Source organism: Dipodomys spectabilis, unplaced genomic scaffold (genome assembly GCF_019054845.1).
Source record: "Dipodomys spectabilis isolate Male_0828 unplaced genomic scaffold, ASM1905484v1 ptg000108l, whole genome shotgun sequence".
Classification (NCBI taxonomy): Eukaryota; Metazoa; Chordata; class Mammalia; order Rodentia; family Heteromyidae; genus Dipodomys; species Dipodomys spectabilis.
Genome location: NW_024870785.1, coordinates 19,651,676 through 19,674,398, shown reverse-complemented (window position 1 = coordinate 19,674,398; position 22,723 = coordinate 19,651,676). Strand labels below are relative to the sequence as shown.

The 22,723-nt window shown below is 41.8% G+C and overlaps 1 non-coding gene across 1 annotated transcript; it reads right to left on the bottom strand.

Moving 5' to 3' along the window:
- Positions 1-4,935: 4,935 nt before the first annotated feature.
- LOC122114710 lies at positions 4,936-5,042 on the bottom strand. Its single transcript, XR_006148603.1, has one exon. It is a non-coding gene; the product is annotated as a U6 spliceosomal RNA (small nuclear RNA).
- Positions 5,043-22,723: the final 17,681 nt, after the last annotated feature.

Sequence of the window (22,723 nt, the reverse complement as noted above, 5' to 3'; positions counted from 1 at the left end):
TGGAAAAGGAGGTTCGCCATGGGCAGAGCCGGCAAGCAGGGCTGCTGTCTGGGAGAGGGAAGGAGCTCAGCCCTGGGGTCCCGGAGCCCAATGGAAGCAAGCAGGCCAGACCCTAAAGCCGCCTCCGCTGGGGCTCTGGACCTTCCATTGAAGCCCAGAAGGTTCCGAGGTCTAAACCTAGAAAAGAGAGAAACAATGCTGGCGAAGGACACCAGACAACTGAAATCGTAACTTTTCCTTTGGTCTCCCTGTGAGGTTCCCCCAGGGAGCCCCAAACCCTCACCTGGGCCTGGCCAACCAGCAGGGCAGAGGTGCTGGAGAGGAAGTGACTTGCGCCCTGTAGCTCGGAGAGCTGAGGGTGTTGGAAGATTGTATGTCCTTTCTCCGGAAGAGTACGTGCACCTTGGACACTCACACTCTGCTTCTCCAAAGAGGCCATAGCAGATAGATACCACCCCGCAGGAAGTTCGGAGACTAGAAAATAATCTTGCCAAAATAATCCCGAGACAGAGAAAAGAAAGCAGGGAGGTAGCTGTGGCAAGCCAGGAGAGGCACCTCATCTGTCTGTGGCGTGAGAAAGGAGGTTTTGGGGGGTGTTGTAAACTGATCCAACCCAGAAGGTGTCCTTGCAAAAAACAAAACAAAACACAAAAACCCTCAAAACAATACCAAAAGCAAAATAACCCTCCTGGGCTCCTTGTCCCTTCAAAAGTGGTTCATTCTCCCCAAAATGTTAATAACGAAATGATTGGTATGGATGTAATTATCAATAATTATGCGATTATTGCTGATTGCGGGGCTCGTAGCTACTTTAATTAGTTTACCAGATTCTAATTAACTTAAATGAAACATTAATAGGGAAAATATGCTTAAACACACACACACACACACACACACACACACACACACGACCAGATTTCTTTTTTTAAGTCTTGTTTCTCGCCACAAGGTTGCCACCTTGTGACAGATTTTAGATATTACAGTCAACCCAAGGCTGAAACTGCCGCCAATATCAACAAAAGCCAACTGCAGCATTATCTTGGGGCTTGAAAAACTGAAGGGTAATGGTGGGTGTGGGTGGGTTCCCAGCATGTTTACTTTGGGATTCCTCTTCCCAGAGGTGCCTACATGAAGTCTAGCTCTACATCAAGAGCTGAAGGTAGAAGATCCTGTAAACCCATCACTTCTGCCTCCCACTGCCTTTTCCCCCCCACAAGATTCAGCCCCCCTCTCCAGAGTGGTATGGTAGGGATGGTCTTTGTCCTCCAACTGTCCAGCAAATCCAGGGAGAGATACTGAGTATAGTTGGAGACACTAAGGACCATAGTTCAAATTTGCATTCCCAGAAGAAAATCTAGTAAGTGGCATCCCACCCCCATTGACAACTTGTTGGAAAAAGCACTCAGCCCAGGAGACCTCAAAGCACACTTGGCCTTGCTTTGTTATTCTCAGTTTTATGGGTCCATTGCTATAAACTGGGCAGTAAGCACCCCAGGATGAAGTTCTTTCCCTGGTCTTTCTTGTGACCTCTGATACAAAGGCACACAATATATGTCCAAATGAAAAGAAAAATGCAATTTGGTGGTCCATCTGGCTCCTGGAAAAATCTGAGAGGAGAAATCACAAGGTGCTTCTGGACAACAGCCACTCAAAACAATTAAGCTCATTTGCATAAGGTTAATTAAACACAAGCTTACTGCTTAGAAAGATCCTTCATGAATAGGATTAGATTTGGGGGTACGTGTCAAGTTACTATCAATTAGAATAGGGAAATTTCTTCTTATTCCAACTGTGTCCCAAACAAAGGAGGATCCCTAAAGTTCCTCAAAATTTGCAAGGCCCCAGGCCACATACCTGTCCACTTATTCCCAGCTCTTCTGCTGTTAATGTAGCCTTGATCCCTGGTGGAAATGCAAATTCTACCTTGAATTTAGAATACAACAAAAGTAGATTTATATCTGTATGCTCTTTCCACTTGTTATAAACAGCCTCACCCTTCTCCCTGCAGAGGTAGCACAAAACTTAGTTAAGTGGCACACGCCTGTAATCCTAGCTCCTCAGAAGGTTGAGATCTGAGGATTGAGGTTTGGAGCCAGTTTGGGCAGGAAAGCCTCTCACCTTTAATTGACTGCCAAAAATCCGGCGGAGCTCTGGCTCAACTGGTAGAATACTAGCCTTGAATAAAAAAGATAATAAGCTCATAAGGGACAGCTCCTAGGCCTTGAGTTCAAGCCCCAGGACTGGCATAAACAAACAAAAAGTGCAAATTCTGTAGTTGTGTGATACTGAGCAAATTGCTGACGTTCTGGGCTCCAGCTACTTTATCTATAACATGGAGGAAATGATGGTACCAATCAGTAGACTTTAATTTTCCAAGTTTTCTCCAAAAGAATTGTCAGACAATCCATTTGCCACAAATAAATTCCCTGCTTGAGTTGTGAGGAAGTAACCAAGGACTGTATAAGCTTACTTCTTTGTTTATGTTTGTGCTGGGGCTTGAATTCAGGGCTTAGAGGTCTTGCTTAATTTTTCTGTTGAAAACTGTCATTCTATCACTTGATTCACACCTCTACTTCTGGCCTTTTTTTCTGGTTTAATGTAGATAAGAGTCTCACAGGGTTTACAGGGTTTTCAGCCTGGGATAACTTGGAATCTGTAGCCTCAGATTTCAGTCTCCTGAGTATGATTACAAGCAAGAGCCGCCAATGTCTGGCTGTAGTAGTTGCCTTTACCATCAAGCATTCCTCTTTACAAGGAGAGCAGAAAGCAACAAGAAAGGATAGGGTCCGGGCTGGGAAGGTGGCTCAGTGGTAGAGTGCTTGCCTTGCATGCATGAGGCCCTGGGTTCGATTCCCCAGCACCACATAAGCAAAAAGAAAAAAGCCGGAAGTGGCACTGTGGCTCAAGTGGTAGAGTGCTAGCCTTGATCTGAAGAGCTGAGGGACAGCGCCCAGGCCCAGAGTTCAGGCCCCAACACCAGACCCCCACCCCCCAAAAAAAAAAAAAAGGATAGGGTCCTCTTCCATCATTTTCTGACTCATGGTGTTTTCATAGTACAGAATTTATTCAAGTGGCAGATATTAACAACACCCAACTCAATCTCTAGGAATAATGTGAAATTCTGACCCAATGCTTGAGAGGAAACACTTTCAGTATTCTCTAATGGAATATTTTCCTGTTCTCTTTGATAATAATTGTACTTGTGAATGTAGAAACTTTAAATTCTTCTTTGTGAACTTTAAGACTGCTGTGAAAGGTGTACCTTCAGGAACATTGGCTACTGTGTGGGCTATGCTTATGTTTGATGTCAACATGATTTTAAAGGAAACTTTCAAGAGGTTGGAGTCGACAGGAATACATGCCCTTACTAACATGACCAGCATCCCCTGCCTCCAAACTGTTTTGTGCATGACTGAGTTAATGTAAGTACAGCCCAGGGAATAGCTCCTGACCAATAAGTGCTAATATTATCTGTGCTTAATAAGATCATAACTTTCATTCGTTTTTCAAACCAGGAGACAAAAGATTCCCTGAATGGGTCTCAGTCTGTGGCCTTCCATTTGTGCAGGGAAGGAGACAAGCTAGTGCTTTGTAGAGTCTGGCCTTTTGAATTTTCTGGACACACTTTGGAAATCCACAAATACCCAGTTTTAGACAACATCCCTCAGTGCCAACCTGTGTCCAAAAGGTAGGGAAATTACCGAAGTCTTCTGCCAAGAAAGTCAGCCAGGTCTTTGGAATTTCTACAACTATTAACCTTATCTTTCCTAATTCTGGCCCCCTAAACTGGTCATGTCAAAAAGAATACAGTTCTTTTAGAAGACTTAGGTCAGGGAAGTGGCACTGTGGCTCAAGTGATGGAGTGTTTGCCTTGAGCTGAAGAGCTCAGGGACATTGCCAATGCCCAGAGTTCAAGCCCCATAACCGAACAACAACAACAACAAAACAAACTCTTAGGTCAGTCCCCATGAATCGTCTTTCCCAAGTGCCAGCAGGCATTTTGGGGAAGAGAAAGGAAAATCAACTAGCAGAAATTGTCCAATTCTATGTGTAGAGGAAAGCCACAAGCCAAGGCAGATACACAAAAAGGGTCTGTCCCACAGACTCCAATTGTCTGCTATGACCTGGAAAGCATTGTTTCACCTCTGTAGGAAAGAACAAAAATGGGCCCCAAGCCCATGGCTCCTAGTTCCTCAGGAGTCTGAAATGTGAAGATCCCAGTTCCAAGGGCCTGGGTACTTTCCCAGGAAAATAGGAAGAAATGTAGCTAGGATTAGAGGCATGAAACACTGCCACCCAGTGGTCCTTGTCTTTTTAGGATCTGTGCCTTCAGAGGTCTCATGCTGTTTCGACTGCTAGGTGGTCAAGTCATCTGGTTCAGGTTGCTCTACCTCTGTGCCTCCATTGAAAAGGTGACGAAGATATCGCAGGGTGAGACTGTTGAGAATATTAAAGCCCATTTGTCCTCAAAGACACAGGATGGCGACAGAATAAATAGTGGGCATCATTTTTTTTTTTTAAGAATGAAATGAGACAGGTGCTGGTGGCTCACGCCTGTAATCTTAGCTACTCAGGAGGCTGAGAATTGAGGCCTGGAGTTGGAAACCAGCCATGGCAGAAAAGTCCATGAGGCTTTTCATCTTCAATGAACCACTGAAATGCCGGAAGTGGAGCTGTGGCTCAAGTGGTAGAGCTCTAATCTTTGAGTCAAAAAGCTAACAGAAAGTACCCAAGTAAAGAGCTCAACTACCAATGCTTAGTCATCTGCACACATCTGTAAGGATAGTCATGTTCTGTTACTACACTAGGTCTTGCTTTGTTTTACATCGGAATTGGGCACATTCTGGTAACACTACTTCGGCTTCAATGTACAATATGCAGGAGCCCAGAAATTCAGCGATGGGAGAAGGGAATCAGATACCCTTTGAGAGGATCCAAAATATGGAACGCTTCACGAATTTGCGTGTCATCCTTGCGCAGGGGCCATGCTAATCTTCTCTGTATCGTTCCAATTTTAGTATATGTGCTGCCGAAGCGAACACAAACTACAGCTTTTCTTGCAAGCTATAAAACGTAAGATATCAGAAATTTCTTACACTTACGGTGACTACTAAATTGTGTATTTCCAAATGACCAAACATTTAGGAAATTATGATGTTATGAATACCATACTACATGTTTGTGCCTTTATGAATAGTCAAAATGAGTCGTTTTTTTGCTAATAGCTTTCATTGTATATGCAAATTAGGGAATCATGGGAGATGGCCGCGGGCGAGGCTGGGGGTGGAGCTCTGGGATGTGGTGCGCGCACTGCGCATGCTTCTTCGGGGCCGGTTGGCAAATAGCGGGACCTGGAACCTGTCCTTCTTGGACTTCGGGCTGGGAATTGTGACAACGCCACGTCCCCAAGCTCCCTAAAATTCCTGAGCATATTTGGTGCGCGGGGCCGTGATATCCATGGAGTCTCCAATTTCCAAGACGCAGGAAAAGGTTCCGAGTTGCTGGTGGAGCCCATTGCAACGCTAGTACCCTCAACCCGGACCTTAGCCAAGACTGGGGTCCCGCTGGGGTTCCTGGAGAACCCCAGGGCATCACGCTTTGGCTTCACCTGCCAGCATCAATGCTCTGCCTTTGAAGCCAGAGACCTTTGCAGGTGTGGGAAGTGTCAGTAGTCCATGTAGTAGTTGATCATGTTGTTGCTAAGGGCCAGGCACTTTATAGGCATCACCCCAAACCTTCACTTTGTAGTGGTGAACAGACAGGCTCTGGGAGATCACACCAACATCCAGTCACCCTTCTTACTAGGTAAAAGAAATTGAGATTTTGGAGCAAGCCTGGCTTCAGAGTCTGGCCTTTTCTTCAGAGTAGGTCTCTAAGAAAAGATCTTAGAGTGTTGGCAAACACTCATTTCAGACCTTCCTTCAACAAATCCTGAGTACCTGTTATGTCAGGCCCCAGACTCAGTGGGAAGTCAGTGGGCAGGAACTTCCATTCTGGTAAAGGAGCCAGATGAATACAGAGGAGCCTTGCTGTAAAGAAAGCGTGAAATGAGCAGGATGTGCGAAGGCTCAAGGCTGTAATCCTAGCTGTTCACCGAGCCCGCCAGGGCAGGAAAGTTCTGTGAGACTCTTACCTCCAATTAATCACAACAAGCCAGAAGTGGAGCTGTGACTCACGTGGTACAGTGCTAGCCATGAACAAAATAGCTCAGGGACAGCACCCAGGTCCTGAGTTCAAGCCTCAGGAGTGGCATGTGTGCCACACACAGAGAGAAAATGTGAAATGAAGAGTCAATAGGTGATGATGACCACTTCAGTGGAGAAGCAAGCTTTGCACTGTGACTTAATGATACAGGACAGACCATTGCGGGCAGTTTCAATCATTGGAGCCAGTCGTCCAGCAGAGGTCACTGTGAAAGGAGTCGGCACTCCCTGTGGTACTTACTCATTCTTAGCACTTTGAGCAAGGAGGACTCAGACACTAAGTGGCTGGTTTGGTCGTTGGGGACTGGACTCCTTCCCTTTTTATCGGTTTTCAGTAAAATGGAAATCAGGCACACATTGGCTGACTAACTTCTCTTGTCACCTCTGTCTAAATAAGTAGTAAGCAAATTTGAAATGGAAAACCTCAGAAGGACCACAGTAGTCTTATCTATGCCTCTCAGATAGGCTGGGAATATAGATGTGTGCTATCACATTTTACGTTTTTGTTGAGATGGCAAGGGTTGTCTAACATTTGCTGCGGATGACCTTGAATTTCTATTCTCTCAATCTTTTGTCTCCCAAGTGGCTGGGAGACTGCACCTGCCTTTAAAAATTTTTTTCTTTCTTCTTTGCCTTAGAAGAGTGAAATATGCCAGTTTTCTGAAGCGTGGAAGGTCCCAGAACAGTGCAAAGAGGCTATTGTGGACCTAGGGTCTAGGGGCCACCAAACCATGCAAGAGTGTCTTAGTTTGGAAGGGCCAATGTGGAGGAAGGGGTAGGTTTGGTTTAATTTTGGTTTGTTTCCTATGAGTTCATGAGCTGGAAACTTGGTTGATGTTGAGGCAATGGAAGTTGGTGTATGATGGTAATTTTAAAGAGTTACTTGGGGATTAATTATAAGATAGGATATGAAAAACCTTAGCTCAGGGGGATTGACAATGTCCAGTCCATGGGACATGAAAGGCTTGTGAAATTGTTTGGCACTTCCAAGAAAACTGCAGGTGCAGCTCAAACTCAATAATTAACTGAGCATTGGTGGCTTATGTTTGTAATCTAACTACTAAGGGGACTGAGATCTCAAACCATCTCAGGCAGAAAAGCCCATGAAACTCCAAGTAGCCAAGATAAAGCTGGAAATGAGCTGTGGCTCAACTGGTAGAACACTATCTTTGAGTGAAAAAGCTCAGGACAGTGCTCAGGCCTTGAGTTCAAGCCTTAGTACTGATACATACACAAAAAATTCAATAAATCTAGGAGATTTTTCCATAGCAACATACATTTATATGCAATGAATCATAATAAGAATGTAAATTTTGAGGGATAAGGAATAACCAGTATGGGTTAGACAGGATAAATACAAGCACATGATAAAGCAGACATGTTTTGTTCTTTTTGACTGCATGTGGCCTAGCTGCCTGTATTGTAGTTTTTTCAGAAAACAGTCAATGCTAGACAGATAGCGAGGGCACATGTTGGAAAAGTATTAAGATACTGTGTGGATCCAGTGATGATAGGGATTAGATTATTGCTGGATATGTTGGGAGGGCGTGTTGTTGACTTCTTTGTGAGTCGAGATGATAACTTCAATGCAAACTTTATCCAGACATTTTAAAATCAATACTCCTCACTAAACCTGAGTCTCAGGTGGAAATTAAAGTACAAAGAAAAGACCTCAAGAGTCCATGGCACAAACATTGACATTGTTCCAAATATTAGATGCAGGGTTTGAAGAGTGACCAAAGCTGGGTGTCAGTGGCTCATGACTGAAATCCAAGCTCCTCAGGAGGCTGATTTCTGAGGATCTTGGTTTGAAAACACCTCAGGAAGAGAAACTTGTGAGACTCTTATTTCTAACTAACCAGAAAAAAGCCAGAAGTGGAGATGTGGCTCAAATGGTAGAGCTTTAAAAAATATCCTGAGCTATAAATAAATATCCCAGCATGAGTGCAAGACCTTAAATGTAAGCATGCACACACACCGAAGTTATTGAAACTTAAAAAGTGTGATATCTTATAAATAGTGACTATAAAGAAAAGTTGATGCAGAGAATTGATCTACCTGTGAGAAGTGGAGAAATGGTTATTTTTGTTGTTGTTGAAGCCATGGGCAAACCTATATCTTTAGTCTGTGGTGATGTGTTAGTAATAATAATAATGATGATATTTTAAAAAGCCAATGTGGAGCACCGTTAGCACTAAAAACTTGCCCAGCCTAGTGAGTTGGGAGGGCACATGTATTTAGATAAAATCAATGCTCTTCACAAGTCACTTTCACAAGCCCTCATGACAGAGACATCATTCTACCAACTTATGTAGTGAGCGAGGTAATCCCAAAGAAGCTGAAGGAGTCTTTATGAAAGAAGTTATGTCATGGTTGCTGCTGTGGACTTATTAGCAGCAGTGAAAGTAAAATTGTTTCAGAGTGGTAGCTTGTCTCATAGAACAGTCTCAGGTTGGATTACTGCCTTAGCACAAAATATTGAAAAATCACCAAAGGATTCTGCAAGAGATCTCCAATTTTTCTCTGTGGTGTGTAATAGGCCAATAGCCATAATGAGCACTGTCCAAGTGGCTGTCTTTCTTCACAGTATTACAGCAGAGTTACAGGAGAGAGGAACTTCTGTCCACTGGAAGCCATACATAGTGTTACAAGAGATGAAGACTTAGCTGAGCACTGGTGGCTCACACCTCTAATTCTACCTACTCAGGAGGCTGAGATCAAAGGATCACAGTTTATGGCCAGCTGGAGAAGGAAAGTCAGTGAGACTCTTATATCCAATTAATCACCAAAAATCCAGAAGTAGAACTGTGGCTCAAGTGGTAGAATGCTAACCTTGAGCAAAACAATCTCAGGGGCAGTGTTCAGGCCCTGAGTTCAAGCCAGTGACACTTGTTCTGTTCTTGAAAAAAACTTGATCTAACATTTGAAATGCCAAGTGACCTGACTGTGGATGGTGCTCAAGCCATGGTTGGCTTCCAAAGAAAGGGTACCATTGCATATGTCAAGAAAGAACTGAATTGTCTTGGTCTTGACTCATGTGATTTAATCATATGCATATACCATTGCCTCATACAACAAAGAAAGTCTCTATGTACATCACTGCAGCTCAAAAATAGGATGTCAACAATAGTGTCAACAGCAGAGGGTTTAATTGCTGTTAGTTTAAGAAGTTAATGACTGAACCTGAGCCTTATTAGACTGAGTCACTGAGTCTTGGGAGCATGGTTCATGAGGTTTTTATTTTTTTTAAGTTTTATATACATTTATCTTTTTTATGATTTATTTTTTAATTTAAATTTTATTGTAAAGGTGATGCACCGAGGGGTTATAGTTCCATAAGTCAGGTAATGAATACATTTCTTTTTTTTTTTTTTTTTGGTCCCGTTGTGGAGCCTGAACTCTGGGTCTGGGCGCTGTCCCTCAACTCTTCAGCTCAAGGCTAGCGCTCTACCACTTGAGCCACAGCGCCACTTCCGGCTTTTTTCTTTTTGCTTATGTGGTGCTGAGGAATTGAACCCAGGGCCTCAGGCATGCAAGGCAAGCACTTTACCACTGAGCCACCTTCCCAGCCCCTACATTTCTTTTTGAACAGTATTATTCCTCTCCCTCATTTTCTCTCACTTTTTCTCCTCCCTTCTCCAAGTTGTATAGTTCATTTCTTTTTTTTTTCTTTTCTTTTTTTTTTTTCTGCCGGTTGTAAGGCCTGAACTCTGGGCCTGGGTGCTGTCCCTGAGCTCTTCAGCTCAAGGCTAGTGCTCTACCACTTGAGCCACAGGGCCACCTCTGGCTTTTTCTGCTTATATGGTGCTGAGGAATCAAACCCAGGGCCTTATGCATGCTAGACAAACACTCTATCACTGAGCCACATTCCCAGCCCTGTATAGTTCATTTAGAACATAGTGTCTAGTGAGTGTCACTGCTGAATTGGTTCACCTGTTTCTGGGATTCCCCTTCCCCTCTACTCATGAAGTTTTCATATACTATGGGATGAAGTCAAGCAGATCATGGAGAGGAAGGGAAAGTGTCAGCAAGCTCAATGATAGAAAGCATTAGTGGGCTCTAGTGTTGATGGTGGACATGACCAAGTAGGCCTCAGAGCTGAATGTCAGGCTACAGGGCCCTAACCAGCTTCTTAGCTTCCTACCAGCAATCACAAAGTCACTTGAAGGCTGTGGACAGTGTAACTTGAAAGGAATAAAGTGATGCTTTTCCCTTCTCTGGAAGGACAAAAAATGACGTGTGTATGTGTGTGTGTGTGTGTGTGTGTGTGTGTGTGTGTGTATGTTTCTGGTAATGTGCCTTGAATTCAGGGCTTTGGACTGCTTTTCTCACTCATGGTTTTACTCTACTATTTGAATCATAATAACTCCAGCCAGAGATTTTGGTGATTAATTGGAGAAAAGAGTCTGAAGTTCTGTTCTTTGGGCCAGCCTCAAACCTGGATCTTCAGACCTCAGCTTCCTGAGCAGATAGGATTATAGGTGTGAGCCACTGTCACTTAGCACTTCTGTGATGCTTGAGTATGCTGGTGATGTGAAAAATGAATTCAGGCATTCAAAGAAAGACTGAAGGACATAAAAAGTATACAAATGGACTTGAACAATTTTGCTACACTGTATAGTGTGGAACCAGATGTGACTGATAATCACAGCACAAAATTATTTAGCTGCAGAGCCATGTTGTGTTAAATCTGGGGACAACAATATCCCATTGCTTGAATCCTATAAACATTACATAAACAAGGAATTTCTCATTTTGAGACACATTAACATATGTATATGTATATGTGTGTGTGTGTTAAGAACAAGTTCCTGCTATAAGCAGTTCTTTTCAAAATTTACCATTGCAAAGAGTCAGGTGTGCTCCAGACTGACTGAACCAAACCTAGAAAAACAATTTCCAGTATCAACATCAATACCAGCTAACATCACACACCTCCACAGAGAAGCCATTCCATTCATAGTACGAGGTGAGTTCATTAACTGTTTGGCCAAGTATATTAGGCTAATTTTTATTTGTATTTATTTTTTGCCAGTCCTGGGACTTGAACTCAGGGCCTGGTTGCTGTTCCTGCGCCTTTTTGTCTTCAAGACTAGTGCTCTATCACTTGAACCACAGCATCATGCCCAGATTTTTCTGAGTAGTTTATTGGAGATAAGAGTCTCATAGACTTTCCTTTCTGGGGTTGGCTTTGAACTGCAGTCCTCAAATCTCAGCCTCCTGAGTAGCTAGGATTACAGGCATGAGCTACCAGTGACTGGCTCAGGCTAATTTTAAGTTGATAAGTATGTAGGGCCCATGTATGTTATAGTCTTCCAAATGGTCTTCAATAGAGAAAAGATTTCCTATACCTGCCTTACATAAAAGAGTCTCAAGAGTCCTGGGCACTTGGGAAGTACATGAGAACTATAAAGATACACAACAGAGAATCATGCTCGTCTCTCTCTCTCTCTCTCTCTCTCTCTCTCTCTCTCTCTCTCTCTCTCTCTCTGTGACAGCACTGGGGCTTGAACTCAGGGCCTTTTGCTCTTTCTTGACATCTTTACTCAAGGATGATCTTCTCCCACCTGAGACACGGTCCCACTTCTAGCTATTTGGTAGTTAGTTGGAAATAAGAGTTTTATGGACTTTTCTTCCCAGGCTAGCTTCAAATGTTGATCCTCAGACCTCAGTCTCCTGAGTAGCTAGGTTTACAGATAAGAACTACTGCACAGAGCATGTTCTAGTTCCCTCCCTTCTTTTCCCCCTTAATTTTATAGCTATGTGAACAAAAGAATCTCTTATAAAAGAAAACAATAAGTCAGTAAGTTAGGGGCAAATCCACTTATTGCTCCTTTTTGTAGCTATAATGAGAACTGTTCCCTCTTACCCATGTCATTGTTTTGTTTTCTTTGTTTCTATTTGTTTGTTTGTTTGTTTTTAAGACAGACTGGCCCTGGTTGGCCTCAAAAATCAAGATCCACCTGCCTCAACCTCCCAAGTCCTGTGATTACTGGTGTGAACCACCATTCAGGCCTACCCAGATATATTTTTTTTTTTTGTCGGTCATGGGGCTTGAACTCTGGGCCTGGGTGCTGTCCCTCAGCTCTTCAGCTCAAGGCGAGCGTTCTACCACTTGAGCTACAGCGCCACTTCCGGTTTTCTAGTGGTTTATTGGAGATAGGAGTCTCACGGTCTCTCCTGCCCGGGCTGGCTTTGAACCTCGATCCTCAGATCTCAGCCTCCTGAGTAGCTAGGATTACAGGGCATGAGCCACCAGTGCCCGGCTCTACCCAGATATCTTTAATTCCTTAGGGTCAAGCATTTAAATATTCTCATTAAGAAGCAATATGCCAAGAAGACTTCTGAGAGACTCTAATCTTCAACTAACCAGCAAAAAGCCCAAAGTAGAGATGTGACTCAAGTGGTAGGGTGCCAGCTTTGAGGGGAAAAATCTAAAGGAGAGGGCAAGGTTCTCAGTTCAAGCCCCAATACTGGCACAACAAAAAAACATAATGAACTGCCAGGCACCAGTGGCTCACACTTGTAGTCCTAGCTACTCAGGAGGCTGAGATTTGACAATTGTAGTTTTGAAGATAGTCTGGGTAGGAAACAGTTCATGAGACTCTTATCTCCAATTAAGCACCAGAAAAGCTAGAAGTAGAGTTGTGGCTCAAGAGGTAAAGCACTAGACTTCAGCACAAATACTCAGGTACAGTGCTTGGCCCTGAGTTCAAGCTCAAGGACTGGCAGATACACAAAAGGAAAGAGGGAATGATATCTTTGGGAAAGGGGACATCACACGGAATGTTAATTTGGATTCTTTGCCTTTTATGACAAACACAGGAGTCTTCTGGTATTCTGTAAGAGTTGTAGGGTTCTGAGAGGTAAGCAAAAGGCCAGGAGGTTTTCTCCTGTTGCTAGGGCTGGACTCCAGGGTCTCATACTTGCTTAGGCCATACAAAGGATTTTTTTTTTTTTTTTTTGGGTCTGGTCGTGGGGCCTGAACTCTGGGCCTGGGAGCTGTCCCTCAGCTCTTCAGCTCAAGGCTAGTGCTCTACACCTGAGCCACAGCACCAATTCCAGCTTTTTTCTTTTTGCTTATGTGGTAGCTGAGGAATTGAACCCAGGGCCTCTGGCATGCAAGGCAAGCACTCTACCACTGAGCCACCTTCCCAACCCCCATACGAAGGATTTTTTAATCCCTACTGTATCATGGGAAAAGTCTATGCACAAAAATGTTAAGAGTCCTGAGAAAGGACCCAGGTAGAGGTGTCAATTGTGAGATTGTGCCAAGCTCTCTAGACTCAGGCCTAGCTTCCCAACCAGAGAGTAAGGGTACAATGCGAGAACTTCCAGAGAACCTTTTTCTGTGGCTTTAACCCCCACCCTAAGTACATCCTTATGCTGAGCTGTCACTCCAGTGCTCTTTGTGACTTAGTTCATTGAAACCTTAGCCTCTACACATCCCAGGGTGAGCGATGAGCACCAGGTGTGTCTGAGTTTAAGGACTGGGGATGCTCTCTCACAGCAGGTTGGAGAAGAAGAATTGCCAAGACTGAGGACACACTCAGCCAGCTTCTCTTTGGCTGTCACTGTGATGTTGTGGTGTGGGAGGGAAAGTGGGATACCTCTCCAAGTCCCTGTATCCGGAATCCCCATGTCATTCACTCCCAAAGTGACAGTGATGGCAGCTGTAGTACAGAGAAAAACTACAGGGACTTTTAGTCAAAAGGGCCAGCTTGCAGGAACATTACCAGACATATCCAAAGCAGGTAACTTCTGGTTGCTGCACCTCTGCCTTCTCACCTCTAAGCAGAAGTACTGGTGTCATGCTAACTTTGTAAGGTTGCAGGGCTCAATTCCAGAAATCCTGCTGGGAACTGCTATAAGAATAGCAGTTTGACCAGACCCCCAGGGGAGCCTTGGCAGCTGATTGCTCCCCTTACCTGGTGGATGAGGCATTTGTGAGTTTGGAATAGACCTGCAAAATTGGAGCATTAAGATGAACCCCACATCACATTGTATTAATCTATTCACACCACTTAACTCTCATTAAAATGTACTTTGCTGAATTTAATATGCAATCTCAAATGACACAACATATTAAGTGCTTAATATACTAGAAATTATGAAACTATTACAGTCAATGCCATATGAAATAATTAGACAGAGTTAAACTTTAGCAGGCCGAATGAGGGAATGATTTCAACTTATAATCTCTTTAAAGTACCTTAAACCACTACTGTATTCTCCAAAATAAATGTTCAGAAATTAGGATCATTAAATAACAGCTGAAGTGAATGCGTTCTTATACCAGTAGCTCTGCTAGGCTTGATGGTATGGAGCATGTTTAACTTTGGGGAGGTAAGAGAACTGAACCCACCACCTCCAGAGAAAGTTGACAACAACCATCAAGTTCTTCCCTGGGGACCTATCTGTGGGATGATTCCAGTGCCCTGGGTAAAGCTTTCAGCTGAACTGACATATTAGTTGCCTTTGCAAAAAATCCACTACAGATAAGCGAAACAAACAACAAACAAACCTACTTGTTTAACTTTTTAGTGCATCTTTGTAAAGGCTATTTTATATGCATTTTGTATTTAATCTTCCTGTTTAATATTTTAAATATTTTATTATCTTTAAGTAGTTGGGAGCAAACACATGTTCTTGGTATTTCTGGGCCTGACTTTCTTAAAATAATTTTTTATATGTCCATCCATTTCTTTGCTAATGGCATAAAATCATTCTTCCTGATGGATGAGTAAACTTCCATACATACATAATTTAGCTAGGCACAGATCTCAGAATTAGTATTCTCTGTGTTCTTAGTCAGGAATCTTAACTTTTCTATGCTTAAAAATTAGGGATTAGGGCTGGGAAGGTGGCTCAGTGGTAGAGCGCTTGCCTTGCATGCCTGAGGCCCTGGGTTCGATTCCTCAGCACCATATAAGCAAAAAGAAAAAAGCCGGAAGTGGTGCTGTGGCTCAAGTGGTAGAGTGCTAGCCTTGAGCTGAAGAGCTGAGGGACAGCACCCAGGCCCAGAGTTCAGGCCCCACAACCGGACCCAAAAAAACAAAAAAAAATTAGGGATTAAAAAATAGGGGTTAAAGCCAGGCGCTGGTGGCTCACGCCTGTAATCCTAGCTACTCAGGAGGCTGAGATCTGAGGATCGTGGTTCAAAGCTAGCCTGGGCAGGAGAGACCGTGAGACTCCAGAAAACTGGAAGTGGCACTGTAACTCAAGTGGTAGAGCACTTGCCTTGAGCTGAAGAGCTGAGGGACAGCGCCCAGGCCCAGAGTTCAAGCCCCACGACCGACAAAAAAAAAAAAAAAATAGGGGTTAAGTAGGGAATGTGGCTTAGTGGTAGAGTGCTTGTCTAGCATGCATGGGGCCCTGAGTTCAATTCCTCAGTGAAACATAAGCAAAAAAATAAAAAAAAAATAGGGATTAAAACAGGGATTTGAAAAAAAAAAAACCCATTGTAAATAGTTTAGTGGCAGAGCTTGCTAAATAAGTGTAAGACACTTTGTCTATTCCTAGTACCAGAAGAAAAAGTAAAAGCAGAGCCCCCATCCCTTTTTGTGCTTACATTTCAGAGTCCTTCATTCATTCATATGAATGTTTCCATAACTTGGTTGTGGTATTTGGTTGTGCAAATGTCTTTATTATGCTCTGACTAGTAGTCTTTTGGGCAAATGTCCAAGAGTGGTTTCATAGGGCACATAAAGAAGCTAAGCATTACTCAGAAAGACTAGATGGATTGTCCAAGGTCTTAGGGATCTACAGATTCCAACCCGCATTACACTGTGTTGATAAACTAGCCTCCATTTCTTTCTTTCTCTCTCTCCCTCTCTGTCTCTGTCTCTGTCTCTCTCTTTCTCTCTCTGTGTGTGTGTGTGTATGTGTGCATGCAGTATTAGGGCTTGAACTACTCAAGGATGGTACTCTACCACTCAGTCTACTCCTTGTCTTCTGGGTTTTGGGGGTTGGTTAATTGGAGATCAGATTTGTCTGTCCAGGTTGACCTCAAATTTCAACTCTCAGATCTCAGCCTCCTGAGTAGCTAGGACTACTGGTGTGAACCATGTCTTCTTTATCGTTTATGTATATAAGTGTACTCACCTGTGGCATGTGTGCACCATTTTCTGTTTGAAGAATTCAAGGTCAGACATTGTGGTTTTTGTCTCAGGTAACCAGAAAGTGGAGATTGAGAGGATCTAGGTTTGAGGCCAACTGGAGTAAAAAATAGATTCGCAAGATCCCATTTCAGTAGAAAGTTGAGATTATTGGCTCATACCTGCAATCACAATTACACAGGGAGGAACAGGTGAGAGGCTTATTGTCTGAGGATAAAAAACCATGGGACCTACCTACAAAATAATCTGAAACAAAAATGGCTGAAGTTGTAGCTTTTGTGGTAGAATACCTGCGTAACAAGTGTGAGGCTTTGAGTTCAAACTCCAGTACAACTAAAATGAATGAATTAAAATAAATACAGGTATTCAGATACAAGATATATCAGTTTTCTGACAGTGACATAACCTATGTCTTTATCACATTCTAGCTGTGAAGAGTAGGGCCTATGACTTTACAGTTTCCCTTTGAACAGAACACGTAGACCAGTGAACTTATGTAGGAATTGATTTGTGAGTACTTGCTATTAATCCAGTTGAAAAAAGAAATTCATTCCTCCATTGAGCAGTCTGAAATATATGTTTGTATAACTTTATATCTCAGAAAAATTGAGAATGTAGTGTAGTGTAAGAAATTATTATTTCTTAGCTATTTGATACCAGTGAGACAGCAATGAGATTCTGGTGCTTTCATGTACCTGTGTAGTACTGATCTGTGTCAACCTTTAAAATCTCACCCAGTTAGTATTTACCATTTTGGTTTTGCATTTAGAGATTTCCCTTGACCTATACTGGAAGACATATGGAACTTCAAGGTAGTATGGAACTTCTAATGAAAGTAGCATAGCCATGAGATTTTTGTATATTCCAATTGCTCTACTATATGAACTGAGTAAACTTTTGAGAGTTCATTCAGGTAATTACCATTTGGTTTTAATTTTAATTTTTGTCAGCCATGGGGCTTGAACTCAGGACTTGAGTGCTGTCCCTGAGTTCTTTTGCTCAAGGCTAGTGCTCTACCACTTTGAGCCACAGCACCACATCTGGTTTTCTGATGGTTAATTGGAGATAAGAGTCTCATGAAATTTCCTGCCCAGGCTAACTTTGAACCATGATCCTCAGATCTCAGACTCATTAATAGCTAGGATTACAGAATGTGAGCTACCAGTGTCTGGTCCATTTTGGTTTCAGAGGCAAATATTTCCCTAGGGCTTATGCCATGGAAATAGTTGATTTCAAAGCAGTATGGAATTGCTTTCATGAAATCAGCATAGTAACAAGAGCCTGTTATGCTTACATTTCTCTATCACTTGAATCAAGTTAATGTTTACGAGTTCATCCAGTTTAAGATGTAGACCGATTGCAAGGCACCAGTTTACCTCTACTGTTTTCATGATAGCAAGTCTGTAGTGCTTTGAATTCGGTCATTACTCCAGCTATAGTCCATAGAGAAATATTTTCCACTAAAATAAAAACAGTAAATATTAACTGAAGAAATTCTTAAATAGATATTCAGCTCAAGTAGTAGAACAACTATAAAACACTGGAAACATGAGGTTATGCTGCTTTCAAGAAAGCCACTATGTAGTTTTTGAAACAGATATTTTTTTCCTGGCAAAGCCCAAATAATAGACACGACATGGATGAATTCTTAAACAGAGACCCACTTAAAGTGGTAGATTAGGTTGAAATCACCAGCATCTCATCCCTATGCTGTCTTAAAAATAGCAGTGGCATTTGGCAATGAGATCAGCCTTTTCTAGCTGGTGACCTATTAGAGGTAGACTCAATTCAAGTAGTAGAGCAAGATGAATGCACCAGGATCTCACTTCTATGCTTCTTTTTTTTGGTGGTGGTGGTGGGGGTTGGTCGTGGGGCTTGAACTCTGGGCCTCGGCGCTGTCCCTCATCTCTTCAGCTCAAGGCTAGTGCTCTACTACTTGAGCCACAGCACCACTTTCAGTTTTCTGAGTGGTTTATTGGAGATAAGAGTCTCAGGGACTTTCCTGCTCAGGTTGGCTTTGACTCGTGATCCTCAGATCTCAGCCTCCTGAGTAGCTAGGATTATAGGTGTGAGCCACCACCAACCATCCTCTATGGTTCTTTCATTAGAGCATTTCCATAGTGCTTGGAAATAAGCCATTTCTCCTACTATAGGCCACAGAGAAACTCTGACTCCATGATCAATAGCAAATGTTAGCTATTTAAATCCTCTCTCTCTCTCTCTCTCTTTCTCTCACTGGCAGTCTGGAGCTTGAACTCAGGGCCTAGGTTCTGTCCCTGAGCATTTTTTTTTTTTGCTCAAGGCTAGCACTCTATCACTTGATGCACCAGTGCCATTTCAGTCTTTTTCTGTGTATATGGTACTGAGGAATTGAACCCAAGGCTTCATGTGTGCTAGGCAAGCACTCTACCACTAAGCCACATTCCCAGTTCCTAGGTAGCTCTTAACTGTAGACACAGTTCAAGTCTTAGAGCTTTTTGAGTATACCAGGATCTTGCTGCCTTTATTAGATCATTTCAGTGAGCGACAAAATTAGCTATTTCTCCTGGTATTAGCTTAATGAAATGTTTGCATCTAAAACCAAAACAGTAAATAATGTCTGGGTAATCTCTTTTTTTTTTTTTTTTTGTCGGTCCTGGGGCTTGAACTCTGGGCCTGGGCGCTGTCCCTCAGCTCTTCAGCTCAAGGCGAGTGTTCTACCACTTGAGCTACAGTGCCACTTCTGGTTTTCTGGTGGTTTACTGGAGATAAGAGTCTCACGGTCTCTCCTGCCCGGGCTGGCTTTGAATCTCGATCCTCAGATCTCAGCCTCCTGAGTAGCTAGGATTACAGGTGTGAGCCACCAGCGCCCGGCTGGGTAATCTCTTAAACATAGACTCAGTCCAGTAGTAGATCAACCTTAGCATAATAACATCTTGTTGCTGTGCTGTTTCTATTCAACCAGTTCCAGAGTGATTTTATACCATCCATATCTCTTGATATATGCCATAGAGAAATGCTGTCTTTTAAAATCATAAACAAAATGTTAGCTAGATGATTTTTTAAATATAGACTGTTTAAATAGTAGTGCTATTTGAGCATTCCAGGATCTCACTGCTATTCTGCTTTTATAAGACCAGTTCTGTGTACTTTGAAATCATTTCTCCTTGTATATGCTATAGGAAAATATCCACTTCTAAATTAAAAATGGCAATTGCTAGATGGATGAGCTCTTAAACAGATCCAATTTAATTAGTAGACCAAATTTAATTCATAGACTAAATTGAACTAATGAAGATCTCTTTGCTATTTTTTTTATGAGACAAGTCCGTAGAACTTTGTAATCTGGCATTTCTACCAGTATAGGCCATAGGGAAATGTATGCCTTTATAAACAAATTGGTAAATATCAGCTAGATAGGTCTTAAACATAGGCATAGTTCAAACAATAGCAAAATTTGAACAAGCTTGCATCTCGTACTATGCGTTTTTCTTAAGAGTTGCCCCTCAGTAGATGAATGGATCAAGAAAATGTGATATATACACACACACACACACACACACACACACACACACACACACACACACACACATACATACATACATACATACATACATACATACATACATACATACATACAGGAATTCTGTTCCTCCATCAGAAAGAATGACATCTCATTTGTGAGGAAAGGAAAGACTTGGAAAAAATTATATTAAGTGAAGTAAGCCAGGCCTAAAGAAACATAGGTCCCATGGTTTCCCTTATTTGTAATAAGTAGTATAAGTTTAGGGCAAGCAGAAAACGTCAAACGCTATGTACATATGACCATATAAGATGATGTTAAGTGAAATGAACTCCAAGATAGGGACGCAACTTGTTTTTTCTTTCTTGCTATTGTTTTTAATGTATTTAAAATGTAATATGTGATTTTTTAAATGTTCTTTTCCTATGGTATAACCCTTGTTTTCACTGTATTTGATGTTGTTGCCTTGCATCTTGTATATATATATTTCTAATTTGGGAAGGGAAGGGAAGTAACAAAATGCTGAAATAAGGATATAGGTTTACTCATTATCAGAATGATATGTACAAGACACTATGTTAAAAACGAACTTTACAACTTGGGAGGGGGAGGGGGGGTTGGGGTGGTGGGGAGGGGAGGGATGGTAGAGGAAAAACAAAGGAAGAGGTAACAATGCTGGATAAGAAAAGTACTCATTACCTTACTCATGTAACTGTAACCCCTCGGTACACTATTTTTACAATAAAAAACATAAAAAACAGTTGTTTCATAATCTTCAAAATCAGACCTTTCTCTTGATACGTGCCAATGTTAGATGGATGAGACCTTAAACTAGATTTAATTCAAAAGAGCAGAGCAACGTCAATGCACCAGGTTCTCTTTGCCAGCTGCTTTCATGAGGGCAGTCCCATATGCTTTGAAATATGCCATTTGTCTGTAATAGACAATAAGGATGTAGGAAGAAGGCTACCAGTGTGATCCTGGAGTAGTCTCATTGTTAATTACTTTAACTGAGTTTCCTGATAGCATTGACCATTTTGTATATAGATAGGGATATTTCCTTATAATCCTATTCCAAGAAATCCAGTTGGTTTCAAAACAGAACAGAAATGATCTTAAAGGAGGCTACTATGCAATCCTGGTATGATCAAATTGCTCACCATTTACATGCTCATCCAGCTAACATTTACCATTTGATTATGTAGGTATATTTTTCACTATTGCCTATGTTGGGAGAAATGGCTCATTTTAAGTCAGAAAGGAACTGTTCTTATAAAATAATTCTAGCAACAAAATCCTGCTGCCTTCAAGTTGCTCAACTACTTGAATTGAATCTGAGTTTAAGAGCTCATCCAGTGAACACTTACCATTTTGGATTTACAAGCAAACATTTCTCTCTGGAATACACCTGGAAATATGGTTTATTTCAAAGCTTCACTGAACTGCTTTTATAAAAGGAGGCTATCAGCAACATCCTGGTGCTTCATGTAGTGGATTTTCTGTTTCAAAGCTCATCATGCTAATATTCATAGTTCTGTATTTAGAATAATATATTTCCTGATGAGTCTATAACAGGAGAAATGCCCAATTTCAAAATAACACAATAGTGCTGTTGTGAAAATAGTTTAGCAGTGAAAATTTGCTGCACTCAAGTTTCTCAAATATCTGAATTGAGTCCCCTTTTAAGAACTCATCCTGCTCATCTTTACATTTTGTATTTAGAAGTTAGTTTTTATCATTTTGTATTTAGAGGCTGATATTCCCCTATGGCTGATTTTCAAACAGGACAGAAATCCTGGTTTGTTCAAATTGTTCAACTGCTTGAGCTGAGTCTACACTTAAGATATAATCCTGCTAACCTTTACCATTATGGTTTTAGAGTTAAATAATTTGACATGTTTTCTACGTGGAGAAAGAGATGATCAAAGCATCATGGAACTGCTCTTTCCAAAGAAGACAAGATTCTGGTGCATTCATATTGCCACTACTGGAAGTAAATCTATGTTAAAGAGCTCATCCAGGTAATAATGACTATTGCTTTATAGAAGTATATTTCCCTATCATCTTGACAGGGAAAAATGGTTGATTTCAAGGCAGTATGAAACTATTTTATTTTACTTATTTTGTCTCATGAAAACAACATACCAGCAAGATCCTACTGCATTAATTGTATTCTATTACTACAACTGAGTGTATGTTTTAGACCTTATCCACAGAAGATATGCCATTTTATTTTTAGAGACAAATACATTTTGATGTACTAAAGTTGTGATTTGGCTAATTTTCTGAAAGAAGCATACCAATGAGATCCTGGTACATTCAGACTATTCTATGACATTCTATGTTCAACAGCTCAGGCATCCAGATATACTGTTTTGTTTTCAGAGATGTACCTATATCCCTACTGTCTAAATGTGAGAATCTTTTGATTTCAAAGCTTTATAGCATTCTGGGACACATTTCATGTGTTCAAATTTCTCTCCTACTTGGACTGAGTCTACTTGTGAGATCCCATTGTTTAAGAATTACTGTTTTGGGGCTGGGAAGGTGGCTCAATGGTAGAGCACTTGCCTTGCATGCCTGAGGCCCTGGGTTTGATTTCTCAGCACCACATAAGCAAAAAGAAAAAAGCCAGAAGTGGCGCTGTGGCTCAAGTGGTAGAGCCCTAGCCTCGAGCTGAAGAGCTGAGGGACAGCGGCCCAGATCCAGAGTTCAGGCCCCCCCCCCAAATTTACTGTTTTGTTTTTACAGCAAATATATTACTATAGTCTAAATGGACTAATTAGCTCATTTCAAAGCTGCACCACACTGTTCTTACAAAAGCTTTATGTAAGCACAATTGTATGGGTTCAAGTTTCTCTACTACTTGAACTGAATATACATTTAAGAGCTCATCCAGT